Source organism: Bos mutus, chromosome 10, assembly GCF_027580195.1.
Source record: "Bos mutus isolate GX-2022 chromosome 10, NWIPB_WYAK_1.1, whole genome shotgun sequence".
NCBI lineage: Eukaryota > Metazoa > Chordata > Mammalia > Artiodactyla > Bovidae > Bos > Bos mutus.
The window spans coordinates 19,824,833-19,835,024 of record NC_091626.1 but is presented as its reverse complement, the minus strand read 5'-3'; positions in this window follow the sequence as shown (position 1 = coordinate 19,835,024).

Sequence of the window (10,192 nt, the reverse complement as noted above, 5' to 3'; positions counted from 1 at the left end):
TTCCACAGAGATAACATAATTGGAGATGGCTGTGTAGTGATAAAAGCCTGAACTGGTAATGTCGATGAGAAAGAAGTAGAACATACCATGTGATGGTCATTCTAAGATAAAATGTTTTTGAATTAAATAATGTATGTAGGATGTTAGTTCTAATTGTTCATAGTAAACAAAACATTTCTATTAATGATAATTTAATATAGTGTTTTGAACTCTGGAATTGTAACTGCCAGAGTATGGATCCTGCCTCTGCACATCTGTAGAATGACAGTACAATCTTAAGGGGTAGTGAATTAAATTGTATGATATACTTTGCCCGGTGCCTGACATATGTGAACATCAGTAAAGCTTAGCTCCTGGTATAATAATTTGGTTTCAGAGATGTTCAGTTATGCGTTTAGTAATCTATTTTGAGTGTTCTTAAAACAGAAAAAAGAATAGTTAGAAAATGTCCTACTCCCTGCCCCTTCCCCACAGATGTTTTTCTTAAAGGTTATCATTTCAAAGAAGGAGATTTCTAGGCTGTTTTTGATTCTAGAAGAAGAACTTCCTTTTTAGAATTGATGATAGGCAGCATCATTACCTAATTTGAAAAAGAATACGAAAGTTGCAGTCTAACTGTAAAGTAAAATCTCAAATCAGAAATCTTTTACACTCAATTTTTATTTCCTTGCCTACTAGGATTAAAAGATCTTTGATTGTAACTGACTATATTACCTAACATGTTGGGATGTAACTCAAAGATTGACTCAATGGACATGAGTTTGAGTAAACTCAGGGGGATAGTGAAGGACAGAGAAGCCTGGTGTGCTATAGTTAATGGGGTCATAAAGAGTTAGACACGACTTAGCAACTGAACAACAACAAAAAATGAGGATTAATGGATGTATAGCAAAAAAACAAACTGACATAGGGATTTTTTTTTTTTTTTTTCTAATAAGAAACTTGTAGGGACTCTCTGATAAATTCAAATATGCCATAGCCTGGTCTCCTAGAATTTATAATTCTGTTGATACTCAGAAAAATGGCTCTGATATGAAAAACTCTGCTAATCTAAGAAAGACGGTTTCATTTATTTTACTGTTCATTAACGTAATTACTAGTACATTTTAAGTTGTTAATAGGTTGAAATTTAATGAAAGAATTTTAAGGTTAATTCTTGATAAGTGAGAATTGTGTTTCTCACCATTCATTTAACAAATATTATTGAGTGTAATATGTACAGCAAGGTATTGTGGGGATACAAAATTAGAGACATTCTGTGCCATTGTTGAAGTGGAGAATCTCTTGATCGCTTGCCTGTGTTGCTGTCCTTATTTTCCAAAATCATATCTGGTTAATAGTTGCAGAAATATTGAAGCGGACCAGATGGCAGGAAAAAGAATGTAAACATTGCTTCAGTTCAGTTCAGTCGCTCAGTCGTGTCCGACTCTTTGCGACCCCATGAACTGCAGCACACCAGGCCTCCCTGTCCGTCACCAACTCCCGGAGTTCACTCAAACTCAGTCCATCGAGTCGGTGATGCTTGGACTCATATAAATTTTGCCACCGTCACAATTTAAGTAATGGGAAAGTTGCAGTTTCAACATATTGTTAATATGGTCCATAGTTAAAGGAGTAAAATTTGTCTGTTTTCATAAATCCTTGTAAAAAAAATGTGAAAATAAAACTCAGTGTAGTTCTATTGAGTATCCTCAAATTTTTACATTTAGGGACCACTGGGGCCCAGAGTGGGGAAGGAAATTTCCCATTCTGTGCCATTGTTGAAGTGAAGAAACTATTGCTTGTGTGTTACAGTCCTTATTTTCCAAAATCATATCTGGTTAATAATTAAACATTGAGGAGGACTAGAAGGCAGGAAAAAGGACATAAACATCACAAACTTAATGAACTTTTATCACAGCGTTAAATAGGAACTATAATTCTCGGTTTTTTCTTTTCCTGTGGAATCACTTGGTCTGTGGCATATTGGCTTTGTTTCATTTCAGTCTCTGCTGCAGAGTGCAGGGTGAGAGTTGGTTTAGTCTTGGGCTTTAGGCTGAGATTCTGTACGTTTTCCTTTTTTAAAAGTTGAAAAAATTCGGTTGGGATTAAGTGTTAGCTTTTTCAGAAGAAAAACATATCCCAAGATAATCTTTGGAACCAGATAGGTGCTATTTTTATGAAAGGTTAAGGATTCTTTGTTAAGGCTAATAGCATTACATAGTCTACTCAAGTAAAGTCTAATGCTGCTGTGGGAGCTTCTGGCATGGATACTGTGTCAGAATCTGAGTCCCTGACAGCAGAACCATGAAAAGACCCTTCTTGTTAATCTTCCAAAGCAGAATAATAAATTATTTACGTGAGGTTATGAAGTATTGTCCAGATAACAGGAAGGGATTAATTCCTATTTTGGTGTATTTTATCCTAGTAAAAGTACATTACATTCAGTGGTGAATCATTGGAAAGAACTGTTCTGTAGAAAGTTCCATCCTCAGTTCCTTTTTCATCCTCTGAGTGATCTTATCTCTTTCCATGGCTCAACTTCCTCCTAAGCTGCTAATTCCCAAGTGTGTATTTCTAGCCTCTGATTCTCTCCTGAATACCAGATGCATGTCTATGTTTTTTATTATAATATCTGAACATCTCACCAGCATAGCCCATCCTGTATGTGCCTCCAAAGCCAACTCTCAGCTTGCCTTCCTTTATTCCATTTATAGTATCACTCTCCACACCACAGTCAGTAGTTTCAGTTAATTCTATCCTGTAAACATATCTTACATCCATCATCTTCTCACCATTTCTACAGCTTCTCTAAACTAGTTCAGACTCATTTTTCATTTGGATTAGTGAATGAGTTTCCTAACTCCTTTCCCAGTTTGGATCCATTCTGCATACAGCCACCATTCAGATCTGTCATATCACTTATTCTGTTGAAAGAAGTCCAAGCTCTTAGCCTGTAGGATGCTTGTCACTTTCCCTAAATTGTGGGGTCTTGAGGCTATAGATATCTTATTTTTATGAGTAGCATGAACATTTGACAAGTGCTTGGCATGTAAAATCACTCAAAAAATGTTGAATTTTTTTTAGCTTTGTTTAGAACTAATTATTTCTGCCACTTCTCAATACTGTATTCAAAACTATTTCCTTTTGGCTAGAGCAAGGCCATGTCCCCCAGCTGACAAGGCTACATTCAGATTTTATGCCTGAGGTTTCTATGCATATATCAGCCCTCTCCCCTCAGTAAAATTAGTAACTTCTTTTATGATTTTGTTGTCTTTCATATGTCTTTTATAAAAGTGGCCATTGCCAATTGTATTGTAATTGTTTTTCTGTCTCATGTTTTACAAAATTGAGTCCCTTTAGGAACAAGGTTTATTTTAGTTGTCCCTGTGTACAGTCCTTGCTAAGTAAGCCCTCAGTAACTTTCTCTCAGCTTACAGATAAGTTGAACAAATATTAGATAAAAGTCATTATTATGAAGTCACAGTGAGTGGCACCTTTTCACATTCCTTCTTTTGGTTATGAATCAGACTCATCACTAGGAGAGTCTTTATATGGTTTCAGAAACATCTGTGTGGTTCCTTTGCCCCTATTTTCTTATATCTGAAAAAGCTAAAAATCTAGCAGTTTCAGACTCTCTAAGACAGTAGTTGTTGATGTGTGGTCTGCGAATAAGCAATACCAGCATCATCTGAGAACTTGTTACAAATGCCTGTTCCTAAGCCCCTTTCCAGATCTACTGAATCAGAATTTCCAGGGATGGGGCCCAGCAATCTGTGTTTTAACAGGTAATTCTGATGCATGATAGTTTAAAAAATCACTGCTCTAGGATATTGCCATCTAAAGAAAGTGTTGCCTTTAATATATAATAACAAAGTTCCCAGTGTGATTTCCACTATAAACTGTCTATACTTTGGAAGTAATTCATCATCTGGGAAAACTGTAACTGACTGTATTACCTAACATCTTGGGATGTGATTCAAAAATTGAATTTTCCTGTGTGCAAAGTGTTTGATTCTGGCTTCTGGGAATGGCTATTTAAAAGAAGGTAAGAGAGGGACTTTTTACCTCTTCAGTCAAAATATCTTTTAGATTAAATTCACACTATCAGCTCCAACTACTTGTGTTTGCTGTCATTCTCATGGGCTATATGAGGATGAAAGAATGAGATAAATAGTATTATCCTCTGGAAGAATGTGCCGAATTGTGTTATTTTTAATATTTAAATCCCAGTTGTTGATACGTTGTCAGGGACAAGAAAGTGAGCTCATTATCAAAAATTATATTGAATCTGTGATGGTGCTATGCATCCTCAGTCGTGTCTCACTCTTTTAAGACCTCCTGGACTGTAACCCACCAGGCTCCTCTGTCCATGGGATTTCCTAGGCAAGAATACTGGAGTGGCATTTTCTTCTCCAGGGGATCTTCCCCACCCAGGGATTGAACCGGTGTCTCCTGCATTGACAGGCAGATACTTTTACCACTGTGCCACCTGGGAAGAAAAAACTAGTAAACTAAAAGAAAAATAAATTGTGTTATCTTTACTTAATTAGTTTGTCTGCAAATTTCACTTGTCTAATACAGAAATTTGCAAAGAAAGTAATTAGTGGAGATTACTAATTGCCCATGGCTTTTTGTGGTATAAGTAAGGATCACATAATGTATTTTTCTCTTAGTTTTACTAGTTTGTTTTTGTTTTTGGCAGTGGCTACAAGTCTTGTGGGATCTTAGTTCCTTGACCAGATATTGAAATCTTAGCAGTGAAAGCATGGAGTCCTAACCACTAGACTGTCAGGGAATTCCCCTCCACTCCCTCCTTGCTTTTGAGAACGGTTTATTTAACTGCAGTATTCGACCTTTCCAGAATATTGTTTTCATTTTGTCGTTAATAAATCCTAAATGAAGGGTCAATTGAGGCATACTCTTCAAATACTCTGTTTCTGTGTCTCTTCTCCAAAAACATTGTTTCTGGCTTCAAAGTTCCATTTGGGTGTGTTTCTACTGGCCCACAGGTAGTTTTCACCATCTCTTGGGATAAGAGCTTTTGTTAGTGTTTGCTTAAATATGTAAGTAAGGGTTTCATTGTTTGAAACCAGACCTTTCATTAAGAATGTTTTTTGAGATACTGCTGGTTTGTACGCATTGTCTGTTTCCTTTGGATGAAACATCTGTGGTTTTTAATGGCTAGCAAAACTAGCTTTTTTCCTTTGTGTATTAACAGTTTGAGTACTGTTTGTAGAGTTAAAAAGTAGATTTTCTGCAGTTCCTGAAAAGATGAGCTTGACAGCAGTTTGTGGCTACTGAATTTTTCCCCCTTGGACACATCCTTAGTTGAAAACTAAGGTTATGGTCATTTTGATGTCACAGTCCAAATGGGTCCTTATCTATATTTAACTTCACTTTCTTTGCTCAAGATTAAGTTAAAATGCCTCTTTCCTCCCTGATGTGAGGAAGAAGTGTTGTTAGTCTCAAGGACTGTCTATAACAATGAAGCTGTTTACTACATTGTTAGTAAAGGCATTAGACTCAGTGGCTAAAATTTTATGATAGATAGCCTATAAGCAGAGTTTTCAATTTCTTATTGCCCATTTGAGGATATTCTGGGACATAGGTGAGTGTTACTGAGCCCCTTGCTGGAGCATGTTAGATATGCATGAAGAAATGCAGGAGGGGTGAGTTCTGAGCTGATTGTTCTCTCTGCTGTTAAAAATTTCCAGTCCTTCTTATTTCTTAGATTTGGTGTCAAGTTCTGTTTTTATAAGACCCTCTCTTTTTTTAAACTAGTATTCTAATTTTTAAAAATTTAATGCTGCAGTCTTACTTTATTTAATGCCCCTTTCTATTTAAAACATGTTGAAATTCTCTGGGTCATTGGTTTTCATACTTTTTTCATTTGGAAAATTGAAAAATTCAGAAAAAGTGTAATGAGCAACTCCCATTCCCCCTGGGTGAGTCTGAATTCTGTCCCCCCAACTTTTTCAACCCACAATGTTTTTGAGGTGCTTCAGTAATACCCAGAAATGATTTAGGTCAGCCTTTAAATTACAGAGTAGAATGCTTGCATAAAAGAGCCATCTTATATTATTATTACATTTTTAGCTCTATAGGTTACAAAGTAACTTTACTTACATTGTTCATATGAACCTCATCATGACCTTATGAAGAAGGTAGGAATTATTATCCCCATTTTTCAGATGAGGAGACTGAGTTTGAAGAAGTTGAAGAAACCAACCCAGATGTTGTAAACCATGGCATATATCCTTATAAGGTGAGCTCTCAATTTAAATAGAGAGACCCTTATCTCTCCACACATCCAGTAGCAAAATACAGTCAAAACTCAGTGTTCAACCTGGTGTCTGGGACATCTCTCCCTATATTATATGCAAATTTTTGTGTGTATTTTCTGGTAAGAGACAAGCCTGTGACTTTTTTTTTTTTAATCATTGTTGTTTAGTCGCTAAGTAATGTCTGACTCCCTGCGACCCCATGGACTGTGGCCCTCCAGACTCCTCTGTCCATGGGATTTCCCAGGCAAGAATACTGGAGTAGCTTGCCATTTGCTTTCTCTAGGATATCTTTCTGACTGAGGGATGTAACCCACGTCTCCTGCATTGCAGGCAGATTCTTTACTGCTGAGCCCCTAGGAAAGTCCCTTTTAATCATTCTATGCCTTCCTGTGTGTGTGTGTGTCACTGAGTTTTAGTCCCATGGACCTTGATAGGTCATGCTTGTTTAGCTTATGACAGGGAATTGACAGCAGGACTGAATGAAAATTTGTGTTGAATGAACATCAGTCATATTGAATGCCTATTTCTTGTCTATCCTAAAGTAACTTAACATTTGTAGAACCTACAGATCTCTTCCATATATGTCACATGACTTTTACAACTACCTTAAGTGGCATCATTCCCACTTGAAGAAACTGCTCAAAGTTAAGAGAATTTAAGTTGTGGAGGTACTGACTCAAAAGCTGACTCTTCTTAGAAAAAAAACCCTGATATGATCAAAATCCTGTAACTACCATTTTATTTGACATTTTTGTGAATTTACAGTTTGGTCTGCCTGATATCCAGTATCTTTCCATATATCGTTGCCAAGCAGCTTAATTTATAATTAGTAGGCTAATTTACTTTTTGTTTTTTTAAAGGAGAATCTTGTACTGCTTCTTTTTATTCTCATTACTTTTGGGCTTTCCATATTGTTCACATTATCTTAGATTGAATGAATTGTAACTCTGTCATAACTGCTAATTCCCTGAGTCCACACTTCTGTTACCACTCCCCTTATTTTTAGTTTGCTCCGAGGATAGGAAGGAATGAAGAATACCCAACTTTTTCATTGCCTTCTGCAATTAATATTTCCATTCTGGTTCTTATTTTTAAGGTTAAAATTAATTTTTTGCGGTTTATTGATGAAGTTGGATTCTAAGTTGGAGCTCCTTTAAGAGAAAATTTCTACTTCCCAGACTGTTGTTGGAACAGTGCTGAAGGCTGCTGCATATGGCTTGTTCAGCATAATTTCTATGGAGACATAGAATAATGGCTAACATTATTGAGTGCTTACTAGGTGCCAGGTACTGTTTTAAGCTGTATGTCAATTTCAAGTAATCCTCACAATAACTCTTTGAGGTTGCTACTATTAGTCCAGCCTACAGATTAGGGAGAACCTCAGAGGTTAGGTCATTTGCCTAAGGTCATACAAGTGGTGACAACACTTCCAAGTAATCCAGATTTAGAGTTTGCTACTTTTATCCACTAAACTACATAGTCTCCTATTTCTCAAAACAGAAGGCTGACTAAAATATGCCAAAACAGATTGTTTTAGCCATTTGGATGCTATAATTTCAGAATAAAGGATGGCCCTGGATTAGAAGCTGGTGAATGGAGAAGATCTTACTTTCTAAGCCTTTGTCATGACTCCCTGATAGAGGTAGCTGTGAAAGGAATAGGTGTGACTTTGGAAAATGCTTTGTAATTGTTGCTGTCTCTCACCTGCAGATCAGACTGGTCCATGAAATGAGACCCGTATACCTCCTTCCTGCTGTGGAGAATGAGGTTATCCCATTTTCATCCACTCTCAGGGCCTCAGGCCTGCCTTACACTTGGTTTTAACACACAGAATGAGTGCCTGTGGACTTAGGACCTATCTTTGGTGTTGAGGGATAGTGTGAAGGATTAAAATAAGCAGTAAGAACAGGCAGGCTTATTGCAGTTAAGAGTCACTTAGATTTGAAATACCATACCTATAACCAAAGCTAGATACCAGTCTGTCTTGCTCAGAGTCTGTCTGCTTTTTGGGGTGCATGGTATGAGTGAATGGGGGAAGGTGAGAGCAGCTCTCTTGTGTCCTTGGCTGTCATTTCCTCTTTATTATGAGGCACGAAGGAAAGAACAGCATGAGCCACCCACAGGGAATTAGTAGTGGAGAGGGGCTTGAAGGGAACAGCTGTTTTTTTTTGTTGTTTTTTTTTTAAAGAAAAAGGTGACAAAAACAGGCTAAATTTAAAGGCCCGGCCTTGGCAGTAGTCAGCTGAGAGAGGAATATAAGTGAGTCTTACTGTCTGTTCACTGATAGCCCTGGAGGAAAATGAGAATATTGGGTGTAAAAAAATCACTGATGGTCCCTCATGTATGGGGCTAGGATAGCATTTTTGCTTCCTTAGGGCATATGTAAAAGCAGTTTTCTTGGGATTGGGCTCAACTTGTTCCTCTGTGTTCCCTTCTTCTTCTCACCCTCTGCTACATATCTACACATTCAGTTTTCCCTGCCAGAGAGCTCCTCCTTTTCTCCGGCTGCTAGCCCCAGCTGTCATCTTCTCGTCCCATCCCCAGTTACAGTTTTACTTTAGGCTTTTCCTGGTTTTACTGTCTTCATTTTTTAATACTATGCCTGCCACCCTCCTCCACCCTCAGCTTCTAGTTCCTCCCTCCCACAAAGCTAGTGACCACTCTTTGGCTTCCCTCTTTATCATTATTGAACTGAAGGAACTGATATTAGTACTTTGTCAAACCTGTTTGAGTTCTGAGCCTAGTTACCTATTACAGTGGCTGGAGATGGTGGTAGAGAGGGGGCCAGAGGTTGTTTTTCTGAAATTAGGCTTTTTCCAAAATATTGGATGAGCTTTGACCTGGAAATCAAACAGATGCTTTTCCTGGTCTCCTGACTTTGAGCAGTGTGTGCTCTCATGTCGAGGGCATGTATTTGTTTGAAAGCCATTGGTAATGAAAGGCAGGGCAGTGAGTCACGCTGTGAGCTGCCTTGCCTCCTGCTGCTGCTGAGAGCTGGTTCTTCTCTTCTCCTGAATTGGAGCTAATTTTGGATGGATAATGAGGTAGATGGTTGCTAATAACTTTGCCTTGCCGTGATTCCACAGTACTGTATAGAGAGAGCATTGGTTTTGTTTTGTTTTGTTTTGTTTTTCCCTACTGCTAGGAGGAGAAATAGAATTGTTTTCATGATTTTTGATGAGTGTTCAGCTATCAAGGAATTCCCTACTTGTTTTATTTAGAGGCAGTGTGTTTTTTTTTGGAAAGAACGGTACACTAAAAGCTGAAGACCTCTGTTTTGATCCTCACTCCACTCAGGATTAGCTACCTAAGTGATCTTGATCAAATCATGAACCTATCTCTGCACTTGACCTATGAACCTTGTGAATTTATGTGAAGAAAATGAAATGTGATATGTGTGAAAGGACTTTGTAAGCTGTTTCATAAAAATTTCAGGTGCTGCCTTTTAGTATTTTGGCCACTAACTACAACACTAGAGAAATGCCTTTAATGTCTTTTAAGCTCCTTCCTATGAAGCTAGGCTTCTTAAGAGCAGAGTGGTAGAATCATCAGAACTGTGGGGGAAGTCTTGCTTCTGAACCATCTTTTGTTTTCTCACTCTTCCCTACCCCTTCTCACCGTCGTCCCGTACCTCCCTCCCCCGCCCCCCGCTGTCCCCCACTCACTCACGTTCACATAATTGCTTCAGGATTTCTTTGATCCTTGTGCTGTTCTGTCTCCATTCTTTAATAGGATTATAATTTTAAGGAGGTAGTCATCATAGTGTGCTGCACGTTCCAGTGGAGGAGTCTTGACTTTTCATAGCCAGAATTAATTAATTATATTTAAGTGGTGACCAAAATATCTATAACTTTTCTGGCTCAGGGAGACACATTGACTGCAGTTGTGGTGTTAAGAGACCATACTTTGGCTTTGGACACACCTGA